The following is a 15,749-nucleotide window of genomic DNA, read 5'->3' as shown; positions in this document are numbered from 1 at the left end:
CCCGGTATAACCCCCGAAAGCCGAGGACGCATATATGCGTTCGCTCGGCGTGAAAGGGTTAAACACCTTCCTGCCCAGACTAATTTTCAGCGCTGTTGCACTTTGAATGACAATTGCGCGGTCATGCTACACTGTACCCAAACTAATTTTTTATCATTTTGTTCCCACAAATAGAGCTTTCTTTGATCACCTCTAGGATTTTTATTTTCTGCTAAAAAAATTACCACTTAACATCCGCCCGCCGTCAAATGACGGCGGGCGGAATGCTCTATTGTTCCGACAGGACGTCATATGACGTCCTGTCATTTAAAGCCTCTAGGGCGCGCGCGCGCACCCGTCGCGTCACTGGGAACACGGTGCGCATGCGCGGCGGCCGCGATGGCCACCGGGCACCCGCGATTGCCCAGTAACTTAGCAGGGACGTGGAGCTCTGTGTGTTAACACAGAGCTCCACGTCCTGTCAGGGAGAGAGGAGACCGATCTGTCTCCCTTGTACATAGGGACACAGATCGGTCCCCTCCCCCTACAGTTAGAACACACCCAGGATACACATTTAACCCCTTCCCCGCCCCCTAGTGGTTAACCCCTTCCCTGCCAGTCACATTTATACAGTAATCAATGCATATTTATAACACTGTTCACTGTATAAATGTGAATGGTCCCAAAAATGTGTCAAAAGTGTCCGATACGTCCGCTATAATGTCGCAGTCCCAAAAAAAAAAACGCAGATCGCTGCCATTCCTAGTAAAAAAAAAAAAAATGAAAAAAAAATCATTATGTCCCCTATTTTGTAGGCAATATCACTTTTGCGCAAACCAGGTTATTGCGTTTTTTTTTTTTTTTTTTGGGTGGTATTTTTTATTTTTTGCGCTATAAACAAAAAAAATATATATTTTTTTTTTCTCAGTTTAGGCCGATACGTATTCTTCTACATATTTTTTACCAAAAATATGTAGAAGAATACGTATCGGCCTAAACTGAGAAAAAAAAAATATATTTTTTTTAAAAAAAATGGGATATTTATTATAGCAAAAATTAAAAAATAGTGTTTTTTTTCAAAATTGACGCTATTTTTTTTGTTTATAGCGCAAAAAATAAAAAACGCACAGGCGATCAAATACCACCAAAAGAAAGCTCTATTTGTGGGGAAAAAAAGGAAATCAATTTTGTTTGGGAGCCACGTCGCACGACCGCGCAATTGTCAGTTAAAGCGACGCAGTGCCGGAAGCTAAAATCTCGTCTGGGCAGGAAGGGGGTGTATGTGTACAGTAGGCAAGTGGTTAAAAAAGACCGAAAATTTTGAAAAACAAATGTATTTTTTTTTTTGTTTCAGTTACAAAACTTTGTAAATAAGTAAGTTTTTTTTCTCCTTCACTGATGGGGCTGCACTGATAAGGCGGCACTGATGGGCACCAATGAGGTGGCACTGATAGGCGGTACGGATGGGCACTGATAGGCAACACGGATGGGCACTGATAGGTGGCATGGATGGGCACTGATAGGTGGCATGGATGGGCACTGATAGGTGGCATGGATGGGCACTTATAGGTGGCACAGATGTACTGTAATAAATTGTACTGATGGATGCCAATCAGTGCCAAACAATAATGCCTGCCAATCAGTGATGCCCATTGTGGGCACTGATTGGCATCCCTGGTGGTCTAGGGTGGCATACCTGGTGGTCTGGTGACATCCCTGGTGGTCTAGTGTGTGCATCCTCGGGGGGGGGGGGGGGGGACGGGGGGCTGCGCTGATAATCGATCAGCACAACCCCCCCTGTCAGAGAAGCAGCCGATTGTCTCTCCTCTACTCGCGTCTGACAGACCCGAGTGAGGAAAAGCAGATCACCGGCTCTTGTTTATATCGTGATCAGCCGTGTTTGGACACGACTGATCACGTGGTAAAAAGTCTCTGTCAGAGACTCTTTACCTAGATCGGTGTTGCGGGGTGTCAGACTGACACACCACAACAACGATTGCTGCAATGCACGCCCCCGGGGGGGCGCGCAGCGGCTCAATATCCTGAAGACGCCATATGATGTCGGGTCTGGATATTGAAACCACTTTGCTGCCGTCATTTTGTAATAGGGCGGGCGGCAAGCAGTTAAAGAGCACCTGTAATTTCAGACCGGTCATGGCAGTGCCGGTTAGCGGCTGTCCACTCACCTGCTGCCGCCATGACCCTCACCTTGTTGTGTCACTGCCACATCACCAGCCGTCACATTTAAAGTGACTGTCGTAGAGTCAACAGCGGGTCAGAGGAGGAGCCACTGTGGGACAGGGATGACAGTTGATTTAAATCAAGCCTTTTTACTAGTGATTTAAATCAAATCCACCCTGATTTTGATGCTTGCGTCGATCTTGCCAGGGTGTACACAATGGGATATGTCATCCACTTGTCATTGATTTTATTAGGCTGCATGGAACACCTGTGCCTCCCATGTGGGTATATCCGACCCTGTGCACTCTGTGAATGAGCCCTTAGGTATGCTTGCGCTTCACCTTGCTTTATTTAGCGTTGTACATTTTCCAACATGTGGTAGGGAGATGGAGAAATGAAAGGACCATGGACCTCCAGGCTGGATAAATGGCTACGTAATATTCATATACAATATTTTATAATGACCTGACTAACAGGTCTGTAGGTCTGGGATTCTTCCAGAGCCTGGAGCAGCTCTGCTATGTTGGCCAACGCTAGGCCACAGGAGTGCCAAAGTAAGTGCATTCCTGTCACCCACAATAAGTGTGGGCAAAAAAGCTTTTGGCCATACTTCTATTCTTAAATAAATAAAATATGCAACTATTCTACATTTCCTAAAAGAAAACATATATAGAGAAGGAGCCACCAGTGCCGGGACCCCAGAAGAGGAGGTTCGGGGCCACTCTGTGCAAAACCAACTGTACAGTGGAGGTAAGTATGACATATTTGTTATTTAAAAAAAAACAAGGGTTTAGTAACCCTTTTAATGCTCTCCTTGCAGTTTAGGTGGACCGCCATGTCTTGGTAGGTTTGTAGTTGTACCATACTCTTATCATTTTCAGATAATGGATTGAACAGTGCATGAGACGTTCAAAGCTTGGGATATTTTTTTATAACCTAACTCTGCTTTAATCTTCTCCACAACTTTATCCCTGACCTGTCTGCTGTGTTCCTTGGCCTTCATGATGCTGTTTGTCCACTAAGGTTCTTTAACAAACCTCTGAGGGCTTCACAGAACAGCTGTCTTTATACTGAGATTAAATTACACACATGTGGACTCTATTTACTAATTAGGTGACTTCTGAAAGGAAATTGGTTCCTCTAGGTTTTAGTTAGGGGTATCAGAGTAAGGCGGGCCGAATACAAATGCACGCTGCATTTTTCACATATTTATTTGTAAAACATTTAGAAAATCCTTTATCATTTTCCTTCCACTTCAATTATGTGTGACTTTGTGTTGGTCTATATCACATAAAATCCCAATAAAATAGATTTATGTTTTTGGTAGTAACATGACAAAATGTGTAAAATTTCAAGGGGTATGAATGGAAATGGTTTTATAGGGCTAACACAGTGTTTGGAATTTGTCCGCTCTGTTATAAACCAGGAGCAAGGATTCTGTTCTTCGCTGTCAGTAGTAGAATTGCCTCACAAACTTTAGGTTTTAGTTGTACTGTTTTAAAGGGGGTTGGTTCCTTTTGCCTATTTATGGGTGAACTTGTATTGAACTGTGTATAAATGCCTTTGTTTCTTCAGATAAGTGCCCCCTTTGTGAACACAATGCATTGGCCTCCGGAAAGGTTCTGTTGATCTTGTGAGGATCTTGTGCCTTCACATAAGACTTGCTTTAGCAATATATACCAGTGTATTAAAAGGCACTTTTTTTTTTGTACACATGATAGAGATCAGCTTATGGTGAACAATCGCATCGGTGTGTTAAGTGTTGTGTGTGTGTGTGTGTTTGTTTTTTGTTTTTGTGATTTAAGCTAGGGTTGCACCGAAATTTCAGCCGCCGAAACATATCGGCCGACAATGGCCTTTTCGGCACTTTGCCGAAAGATAAATGTTGACGCTAATTGTGCCGCCCATTACGGGGGTGTCCTTCTGGCACGGCGCGCTGCAGTCCTCTCCTCCGCGGCGATCTTCGTGTGTCACAGAGCTAAACTACACAGGCCGCAGTAACAATGTCCCGCCTCCTGTGACAGACGGCGCACTGATCCAATGGTAGGACTTTGAATCAGTGCGATGTGATCACAGGAGGCAGGACACTGTTACTGCGACCCGGACAATTCAAATGCAGCTCTGTGACACATGAAGATCGCCGCTCTGATTCGGGAACTGGCAGGCTGCGTGACAGGCACTGGCAAGCTGCATGACAGGAACTGGCAAGCTGCATCTTATGGGCACAGGTGAGGCTGCATCTTATGGCAGGGGTTGACAAATTTGCTTGGAATCTAGGAGCCAGAAAACGCGCCCCGTCCCGACGAGCTTGCGCGCAAAAGCGAACACATACGTGAGCAGCGCCCGCATATGTAAACGGTGTTCAAACCACACGTGAGGTATCGCCGCGATTGGTAGAGCGAGAGCAATAATTCTAGCCCTAGACCTTCTCTGTAACTCAAAACATGCAACCTGTAGATTTTTTTTAAACGTTGCCTATGAAGATTTTAAAGGGTAAAAGTTTGTCGGCATTCCACAAGCGGACGCAATTTCGAAGCGTGACATGTTGGGTATGAATTTACTCGGCGTAACATTATCTTTCATAATATAAAAAAAAAATGGGGATAACTTTACTGTTGTCTTATTTTTTAATTAAAAAAAGTGTAATTTTTTCACAAAAAAAGTGCGCTTGTAAGACCGCTGCGCAAATACGGCGTGACAGAAAGTATTGCAACGATCGCCATTTTATTCTCTAGGATGTTAGGATAAAAAATATATATAATGTTTGGGGGTTCTAATTAGAGGGAAGAAGATGGCAGTGAAAATAGTGAAAAACAACATTAGAATTGCTGTTTAACTTGTAATGCTTAACTTGTAATACCAACGGCCACCACCAGATGGCGCCAGCTCACATCTGGTGGTAATAACTTGTAATACCAACGGCTCACCACCAGATGGCCCCCCCTTCCAATTCAAGTCGCCAGGACCCTATTTCTAGTCGCCATGGTGACCTGGCGCCCGGGATTTGTCGAGCCCTGTCTTATGGGCACAGGTGGGCTGCATCTGACAGGCACTGGTGAGGCTGCATTGTCCGCAGTCTCTGACCACCTCCTGTACCATGTCTGCTAGAGGTGCACCGCATGGAAATTTTGCTAATACTATTAGAAATGTGTTATATAAAACTGTCATTTTCGTTATCGGACATTTCCAGTATCGGTTTTGGCCTAGGGTATTTTTCATTTTCGGTATTGGTTTCGGCACCAAAAAACCCATTCAGTGCTCCCCTAATTTAAGCCTAATACACATTAGAAAGTTATACAAAAATGTTCATATTTTGAATGATCGTTCGATTTTCTGTTCGTTAGTATACTGTTTTCCAGTACCAATTGTTCAGATGAAAATTTTCGAAGGGACATGTTGGAAAATTTTTCTCATTAGTTACCGGAACAAATATTATTATTTTTAATTAGTACAATATTCATCCTTAGATTTTTTTAAAGGGACAAGGCTGCGCATGATTGGATACAAATTATGACATGGAAGATGGCAACTAAACTAATTTTCATGAATCCGAAATAATTATTATATACATGATGATAATTTGTTTTTATTTTTTTAAGGAGTTATAATATAAGCAGTATGCAGTTTACCAGAATACAAATTATTTGTAGTCTAGGATATAAAGGGTTATTATGTATTTATTAGTGGGAATGCTCAATAGCATTCCCAGTATTGTTCGTTTTTTATTATTAGTGGGAATGCTCAATAGCATTTCCAGTATTGTTATTAGTGGGAATGCTGAATAGCATTCCCAGTATTGTTGTTCGTTTTTTTATTATTCTTAATTTTAATTTTAATTTTATTCCGTACGTTTTTTGGCTGTGCGTAACTTCTGCATACTTTTCAGCTATTAAGACCATTCAACTTTTAAAATGTTCAGCTCTTTCAGCTAATGATGGGACTTCTTCAACTTTTTTTTGTACTATTTATACTTTTTAAAATATTACGCTTTTTAACACTTTTTTTTTTTTTAACATTGAAGTCAATGAGAGCATGCTTCAAATCCTTAAAACACAAAGGTCATGTGTCTCTAATGCCGCGTACACACGATCACAAACCGATGAGAACGGTCCGATGGACCGGTTTCATCGGACCAAACCGATCGTGTGGAGGCCCCATCGGTTATTTATCAATAAGTTAAAAAAAAGCAATCTTGTTTTAAATTTAACCGATGGATACCTAACCAATAGGAAAAAAACGATCGTTTGTAGGCACGTCCATCGGTTAAAAATCCATGCATGCTTGGAAGCATTGAACTTCGTTTTTTTTCAGCACGTCGTTGTGTTTTACATCACCGCGTTCTGACTCGATCGTTTTTTTAACCGATGGTGTGTAGGCACGACTGACCATCAGTCAGCTTCATTGGTTAACCGATGAAAACGGTCCATCAGACTGTTTTCATCGGATGGACCGATTGTGTGTACAGGGCTTTAAGGTGAAGTCGCTGTTTCGATAGCATGTACTGTTGTGGATTTATTAAAGCGGGGGTTCACCCTTAGAGGGCACTTTTCCCCCTTAGATTCCTGCTCGTTTTTACTAGGGGAATCGGTTATTTATTTTAAAATATGTGCAGTACTTACCCGTTTACGAGACGCATCCTCTCCGTCGCTTCCGGGTATGGGCTTCGGGAATGGGCGTTCCTTCTTGATTGACAGGTTTCCGAGAGGCTTCCGACGGTCGCATCCATCGCGTCACGATTTTCCGAAAGAAGCCGAACGTCGGTGCGCAGGCGCAGTATAGACCCGCACCGACGTTCGGCTTCTTTCGGCTACGAGTGACGCGATGGATGCGACCGTCGGAAGCCTCTCGGAAGAATGTCAATCAAGAAGGAACGCCGGCTCCCGAAGACCCATACCCGGAAGCGACGGAAGAAGATGCAGCTCGAAAACGGGTAAGTACTGCACATATTTTAATATAAATAGCCGATTCCCCTAGACCGAACGAGCAGGAAGCTAAGGGGAGATTTTTTTATTTTTTTTAAATGGGTGAATTCCCGCTTTAAGGTTTGTTTGAAGGGTTCTCAAAATCATTAGGAGTGGGGATTAAAGGGGTTGTAAAGGTAAGTTTTTGTGAAAAAGCTGTTTAAGTTTAGTGATCTTTTCAGGAAATTTTATCGATTTTAAACAGAGTGTCTATGGGGCTGGTTAGAGTGGATGATGTCATCGCTACAGCACAGAGCTTTAAAAAAATTATCTTTATAGAGAAGGAACAAATTGCTCTCACGCCCACAAGATCTACTTGTCATACACTTGTTTTGTGATACTCCTTTTACTTTTGGCTGGTTGAGCTTCCAAATGACAAGAGTTCTACACTTTCTTCCATTGACTGTCTTGTATAAAAAAAAATCAGATTTCCCAGCGAAACGCACAGAGAACTTCTTTTTTAAATCACTGACATGCCCAAATTTTTAAGTTTATCAACATAAATTTTATACCCATACGTTCACAAAGGTCGTGTGTCTCTAACGGTGAAGTCGCTGTTTCGATAGCATGTACTGTTGTGGATTTATTAAAGTGGAATTTCACCCAAAAATAAATTTCTAATAATACCTTGAACTGACCGGTTATACTGCGAGGATGCTGTTTTTTTTTTTTTCATCCATACCTTGTTAGCGGTGTTTCATCCCTCGGCTTCCGGGTACGATTCTAGCGGGGCTGGGCGTTCCTAGTTGATTGACGTTCCTCCGACCGCCACATACTGCGCGTCACAACTTTCCGAAAGAAGCCGAACGTCATTGCGCAGCGACGTTCGGCTTCTTTCGGAAAGTCGTGATGTGCAATATGCGCCGGTCGGAGGAACGTCAATCAACTAGGAACGCCCAGCCCCGCTAGAATCGTACCCGGAAGCCGAGGGATGAAACACCGCTAACAAGGTATGGATGAAAAAAAAACAGCATCCTTGCAGAATAACCTGTCAGCTCAAGGTATTATTAGAAATGTATTTTTGGGTGAACTTCCACTTTAAGGTTTGTTTGAAGGGTTCTCAAAATCATTAGGTGTAGGGATTAAAGGGGTTGTAAGGGTAATTTTTTTTTTTTTTTTTCCCTAAATATCTTCCTTTACCTTAGTGCAGTCCTCCTTCACTTACCTCATCCTTACATTTTGCTTTTAAATGTCCTTATTTCTTCTGAGAAATGCTCACTTCCTGTTCTTCTGTCTGTAATTCCACACAGTAATGCAAGGCTTTCTCCCTGGTGTGGAGAAAGCCTCTTGAGGGGGTGAGCAGGCGAGCTGTGTGTTAGTGGGCATCCTGACACTCCTGCTCGCCCCTCCCCCCACAAGAGGCTTTCTCCACACCAGGGAGAAAGCCTTGCATTACTGTTTGTAGTTACAGACAGAAGAACAGGAAGTGAGGATTTTTTAGAAGAAATAAGGACATTTTAAAAGCAAAATGGAAGGATGAGGTAAGTGAAGGAGGACTGCACTAAGGTAAAGGAAGTTATTTAGGGAAATACCTTTACAACCCCTTTAATGATCAAAGAGAGGCTTTATAAGTACTGAAGGAACACTGCTTATATGTCCTAAAGATAGTGTAGTGGTTATGGTGAATGGCTTTGGTGTGGGCTTAGCTATTCAGCATTCCCACGCATTTTCTGCAGGAAATGCATTTTCTAGTTCTTAATCTTAATTTTTATTTTATTCCATACGTTTTTTGGCTCTGCGTAACTTCTGCATACTTTCAGCTATATCCAGCTTTTTCAGCTAATGATGGGACTTCTTCGACTTTTTTTGTACTATTTATGCTTTTTTTTAAATATTAAGCTTTTAGACACTTTGTTTAACATTGAAGTCAATGAGAGCATGCTTCAAATCCTTAAAATCTTCTCTGCTACCAAAAGTTTCAGCTCCTTCATACTTTCACCTACAGACACCAAACAAACTTTAAAATGTTCACAAAATATTCAGCTATCTGGCTATATATTTTCAGTTTGATATCTTTTACAGTTTTTGTGAAAAACCTGTTAGTTTCCTAAAAAGATCACTAAACTTAATCGATTAAACAGAGTGTCTATGGGGCTGGATAGAGTGGATGATGTGATCGCTACAGCACAGCTTTAAAAAAAATAATCTTTGTTCCTTCTCTATAAATTGCTCACGCCCACAAGATCTACTTGTCATACACAATTTATGCATCAAAACGTTGGTATTTTTGTCTAGTTTCAGGCAATGTGCCCCGTTTTGTGATACGCCTTTTACTTTTGGCTGATTGAACTTCCAAATGACAAGAGTTCTACACTTTCTTCCATTGACTGTCCTGTATAAAATTCTTCAGTTTTAGACATTAATGGCTGTGTGTTGAGTTATTTTGAGGGGACAGCAAATTTACACTGTTATACAAGCTGTACACTCACTACTTTACATTGTAGCAAAGTGTAATTTCTTCAGTGTTGTCACATGAAAAGATATAAGAAAAGATTTGCACAAATGCAAGGGTTGTACTTACTTTTGTGACATACTGTATGTGATCTCCCGCACACATAGGGGTGTACTTACTTTTGTGAGATGCTGTATATATTTATTGTGGTCTATAAGTGGTTACATCACACATGGCGTGTAATATTCTCGCTGGGTGGAGTATGCAATCCCCTTACTTTCAATTTTGTGATTTTTTTTTTTGCTGCGATTGTCGCCAGTCAAATCGCAGGACTGCTTTTGGGAAACGGGCGTCCCGTCATTTTGTTTGTGTGATTTGTCAGGTGACAATATTGTCCCATGATTGGGGTGCCTTTGAAAGTAACGGGATCACAAGCGTGTCACGCGTTTTGCGGCAATTCGGGAAACTGCAGTAATTCCGCCCACGATTCGGAACGCCTAGGTGTGATCACAGCCAAAGCTAAGCGTCTTCTATCAGCTGCTGGTTCTCCTTCTATAGATTCCGGAGGAACGTTTTCTTCCTCAAACATTCCACACATTCTCTTCATTCTTTATTCAACCGCTAATATATACTCCGCATTGACCTTGTATGGAGCTTTTCTCTCTGAGGACTCCAAGTATTGGAGATGGCGTTGGCCGGGAATCTAACCCGGGTCAGCTGCTTGGAAGGCAGCTATGCTTACCACTGCACCACCAACGCAAAAGTAGTGTGGGAGGAAACCGGAGTACCAGGAGGAAACCCACGCAAGCACAGGGAGAACATGCAAACTCCATGCAGATAGTGTCCTGGTCAGAATCTAAAACAAGGACCCCAGTGCTGCAAGGCTAACCCCTAAGCCTTTGTGCTGCCCATATGCGGCCTCTGTTCTCTAAGGCCCACCCCCTCTGAGCGGGGTAAATCACTTATGTTTACTCAAAGTGCCTTCAGAAGAAATCCAAACTTATCCTAAACTACAATTTATAACACTCCTGTACTAAAACACACCCAAATGACAATAAAGAGGGTACAGTGTTCCCCAAATTAGCAACACAATGGAGCTAAATATTCCTCTCACCCATAGGCCTCATTCACACGGGGGGTATTTATCCGTACCCCATTGGAGGGCCATGTTTACCGGAACGGGGATGCACAGGTGTTCCCAGCATTCCGTGTAGGCAGTCCCATTGCTGTCAACTGGGGTGCAGTGACTGTACCCAGTGTGACATCTGTGTGGGTGCCGGTGCACGGCCCCGAACGCACCCAGGGTGCGTCCGCAACTGCACCAACATGGATGTCCTTTTTGGGGTTAACGCAGCCCCCCACACAGATTCATACACACCGTGTGAGTAAGGCCTTGGACTTCTCCATGAAGGACCTCACTGGCGGGAAGAGTTCTCATTTCTCTAGCAGAGAAAGCTGGAAAGACTTCTCCGTCCTCTGACGACAAAGAGTTCCAACCTCCACTCATAGTTAGTCCAACACACGCCTCAAAAACATACCGGCCTTCAACCTCCCCTTATAGCCGGTCCAACACACGCCTCAAAAACATACCGGCCTTCAACCTCCCCTTATAGACGGTCCAACACACGCCTCAAAACTTCACAACATAATCAATTACTTTGTCGATCGATAATACATAGATCAAACATATCACCTGTAAAAACGTGCTTGAGATGTTGGTGGTAAACAGCCTGCTAGGCCCGGGGGGAACCAAACCAAGTCCTCCAAAAGCTGCCTCATTTCCAAAAGTTGCCAAGAGTGTAAATGTAGACATTATGCTTTTAAGGTTAATCAAAAATATCACATTCTAAAGGGAAAGGTAAAACACGGGAAGGGGAATATGGAAGGGGCAGAGAGGGAGCAAAGTAAGGGGGATGGAAAGTTGCGGGTAAGGAAGGGGTGTGGGGGTTCCCCCAAACTCTCACCCCCTTCTTCCTCCAACCTTCCCTTCTTCCTCCAACCTTCCCTTCTCCCCCCTTTCCTCCATCTCTCCCTCTTCCATACTCCCCATTTGTTCTACCTTTCCCTTTAGAGTGTTCTATTTTTGATTAACCTTAAAGCTTAATGTCTACATTTACACTCTTGGCAACTTTTGGAGAGCTTGGTTTGGTTCCCCTAGGGCCTAGTAGGCTGTTTACCACCAACATCACAGACACTAGGCCCGGGGGGAACCAAACCAAGTCCTCCAAAAGCTGCCTCATTTCCAAAAGTTGCCAAGAGTGTAAATGTAGACATTATGCTTTTAAGGTTAATCAAAAATATCACATTCTAAAGGGAAAGGTAAAACACGGGAAGGGGAATATGGAAGGGGCAGAGAGGGAGCAAAGTAAGGGGGATGGAAAGTTGCGGGTAAGGAAGGGGTGTGGGGGTTCCCCCAAACTCTCACCCCCTTCTTCCTCCAACCTTCCCTTCTTCCTCCAACCTTCCCTTCTCCCCCCTTTCCTCCATCTCTCCCTCTTCCATACTCCCCATTTGTTCTACCTTTCCCTTTAGAGTGTTCTATTTTTGATTAACCTTAAAGCTTAATGTCTACATTTACACTCTTGGCAACTTTTGGAGAGCTTGGTTTGGTTCCCCTAGGGCCTAGTAGGCTGTTTACCACCAACATCACAGACACTTTTTTTTTTTACAGGTGATTATGTTTGGGCAATGTATTGTCGAACCTTAAAGCTTCTGCAGAAAGGTAAATAGAGGGCTGATGGGAAGACCCTCTAGTTACTGGAGTGGCAGCCTCCACCAGTGTTGGTACAGCCGTACCTGGCCCCTGGGAGGGTCCCTCAAACTTTTTATTGAGTCTTCTTCTAGGAACAGCCAATTGCCTTGTTTGTCCATCTACATTGATAGTTGGTGATTCAGAAGCTGCTTATGAGAATCTTTTAAGAGATTGATGACGTAGAGGATTCCTGTCACGATGGCTTGAAATGAAGATCATCTCCCTCATATTCACTAGCAAATCGTCCTCTTCCCATCACCTAGTTTAAATTTTCTTCCAACATTTTTGCCATCTTCAATCCCAAGAAAGCTGCACCCCTCCCATTTAAGTGCAATCCGTCACTACTATAAAAATGGTAACGGCCTGAAAAGTCAGTCCAGTTCACCATGAAGCCAAACCCCTCCTCCCTGCACCAGTTTCTCAGCCACTTGTTAAGTACCATAAGCTCTTGCTGTCTCTGTGGTGTGGCTCGAGGTACAGGCAGTATTTCAGAAAATACTGCTTTGGGGGACCTTTTCTTCAATGTGGCCCCCAAGTCCCTGAAATCATTTTGTAGGGCGATCCAACTTTCTCTAACTTTGTCATTGGTACCGATATATAACATGGCAGCTGGGTCCTCTCCAGCGCCATCCAATAATCTGTCCATGCAATCTGCAATGTTCCGAACCCGAGCACCCGGTAAACAACATACTGTTTGGCGATAATGGTCTTTGTGACAGATTGCCCTCTGTATTCTTCCAATAACTGAATCCCCTACCACTAGTATGTGCCTATCCTTTCTTGTAACCTTGCCCCCATCTTTGTCACATGCAGGTGCAGTCTGTGTGAAAGTCACATGCTGGTGAATTCTTTACGCGATTGTCACATTCTGGAGGGGTCTCATTGTGAACATCACATTCTGGAGGAGACTCATTGTGATTGCGAAATTCTGGAGTAGTCTCATTGTGAACGTCATATTCTTGAGGGGTCTCATGAACGTCACATTCTTGAGGGGTCTCATTGTGAACATCACATTCTGGAGTGGTCTCATTGTGAATGTCGCATTCTGGAGTAGTCTAGTTGTGAATGTCGCATTCTGGAGTGGGAAAGTTACATTCTTCCAGAGTTTCAACAGAATCGTTGCACGCTGAAGGAGTCTTCATGTGAATGACACGTGGTTGATTTAAAGAAATTCCCAACTTTTGGGCTATTTTCTTTGCCAACAGAGCTGCACCCTGTTCATTTAAGTGCAGTCCATCCCTGCTGTAGAGCAAGTAACCAATTGAAAAGTCGGTCCAGGTCTCCATGAAGCCAAACCCCTCCTTCCTGCACCAGTTCTTCAGCCACCTGCTAAGCTCCCTAAACTCCTGCTGCCTCCTTGGTGTGGCTCGAGGTACAGGCAGTATTTCTGAAAATGCTGCCTTGGAGGTTCTTTTCTTCAGTACAGCTCCTAAGTCCCTGAATTCATTTTTGTAGGGCGCTCCATTTTCTTCTAATGTTGTTGTTGGTTCCAATATGTACCATGACAGCTGGGTCCTCCCCAGCCGCATCCAACAATCAGTCCATCCGATCTGCAATGTCCCGAACTCGTGCGACCGGGAAACAATATACTGTTCGTCGATCACCGTCATTCTGACAGATTGCCCTCTCTGTCCCTCTAATGACAGAATCCAATACCACCAGAATCTGCCTATCCTTTTCTGTAAGCTTGCCCTCATCTTCATGGGAGGAGATATTCCCATGGCTACCCTGTTTTTTTGGTGGGTTCCCAACATGTACGCCACATTGTGCTGGAGTCTCAACATGAATGTGACATTTAGGTGGTGCCTCCGTGTGAACGTTGCATGCTGGTGAAGCCTCCGTGTGAACGTTGCATGCTGGTGAAGCCTCCGTGTGAACGTTGCATGCTGGTGAAGCCTCCGTGTGAACGTTGCATGCTGGTGAAGCCTCCGTGTGAACGTTGCATGCTGGTGAAGCCTCCGTGTGAACGTTGCATGCTGGTGAAGCCTCCGTGTGAACGTCGCATGCTGGTGAAGCCTCCGTGTGAACGTTGCATGCTGGTGAAGCCTCAATGTAGCGTTAATATTCTGTCTCGCTCACTAGGGCAGTCCTGCCTTGTGAGCTGTCTCTGCAATAAAAAAAGAAGAATCGGGTTTAGCACTTTCACCTACATTTTTTTTATTTTTATTTATTTTTTTATTTATTTTTTATATATATATATATATATATTAGGCCCAGATTCTCAAAGGAGATGCGCCGTTGTATCTATGCGCCTGGTTCTTAGAATCAGTTACGCATAGATTTGTATTAGATCCGACCGGCGTAAGTCTACGCCGTCGGATCTTAACTGCATATTTACGCTGGCCGCTAGGAGCGTGTACGCCTAGAAATATGTAAATCGGCTAGATACGCGAATTCACGAAAGTACGCCCGGCGCAGTACAGATACGCCGTTTACGTTAGGCTTTTCCCTGGGTAAAGTTACCCCTGCTATATAAGGCGTACCAATGTTAAGTATGGATGTCGTTCCCGCGTCAAATTTTGAAAATGTTACGTTGTTTGCGTAAGTCGTCCGTGAATGGGGCGGGACGTAATTTACGTTCACGTCGAAACCAATACGTCCTTGCGGCATACTTTGGAGCAATGCACACTGGGATATGTCCACGGACGGCGCATGCGCCGTTCGTAAAAAGCGTCATTTACATGGGGACACATAACATTTATATTACACATGCCCACATCTTCCACATTTGAATTAGGTGGGCTTACGCCGGCCTATTTACGCGACGCCGCCGCAACTTACGGAGCAAGTGCTTTAAGAATACTGCACTTGCCCGTCTAAGTTGGAGGTGTAACGTAAATAGGATACGTTACGCCCGCTCAAAGATATGCCGCTGTACGTGAATCCGGGCCATAATATATAATCTCAAATTATACAGAGAAAAGTTCAAAATTCCAATGCCATGGACCAGGGGTTGACAAATTTGCTTGGAATCTAGGAGCCAGCTAAAAAAAGTTAGGAGCCAGAAAACACGCTCCGTCCCGACGAGCTTGCGCGCAGAAGCTAACACGTACGTGAGCAGCGACCGCATATGTAAATGGTGTTCAAACCACACATGTGAGGTATCGCCGCGATTGGTAGAGCGAGAGCAATGATTCTAGCCCTAGACCTCCTCTGTAACTCAAAACATGCAACCTGTAGAGTTTTTTAAACGTTGCCTATGGAGATTTTAAAGGGTAAAAGTTTGACGCCATTCCACGAGCGCACGTAATTTTGAAGCGTGACATGTTGGGTATCAATTTACTCGGCGTAACATTATCTTTCATAATATTAAAAAAAATGGGGATAACTTTACTGTTGTCTTATTTTTTAATTAAAAAAAGTGTAATTTTTTCCCAAAAAAAGTGCGCTTGCAAGACCGCTGCGCAAATACGGCGTGACAGAAAGTATTGCAACAATCGCCATTTTATTCTCTAGGGTGTAGGGATAAAAAATATATATAATG

At 43.6% G+C, this 15,749-nt stretch overlaps 1 protein-coding gene and 1 non-coding gene across 2 annotated transcripts in view; one reads left to right on the top strand and one right to left on the bottom strand.

Annotated features, from left to right (window-relative positions):
- The window catches only part of TGDS (TDP-glucose 4,6-dehydratase), a 57,014-nt gene that overhangs the window by 4,662 nt on the left and 36,603 nt on the right, over positions 1-15,749 (top strand). The window lies entirely within an intron of this gene.
- Positions 10,201-10,272, bottom strand: TRNAG-UCC. The gene has a single exon. It is a non-coding gene; the product is annotated as a tRNA-Gly (tRNA).

Source organism: Rana temporaria, chromosome 2 (genome assembly GCF_905171775.1).
Source record: "Rana temporaria chromosome 2, aRanTem1.1, whole genome shotgun sequence".
NCBI classification, from domain to species: Eukaryota; Metazoa; Chordata; class Amphibia; order Anura; family Ranidae; genus Rana; species Rana temporaria.
This window is presented reverse-complemented; position numbering and strand designations above follow the sequence as displayed.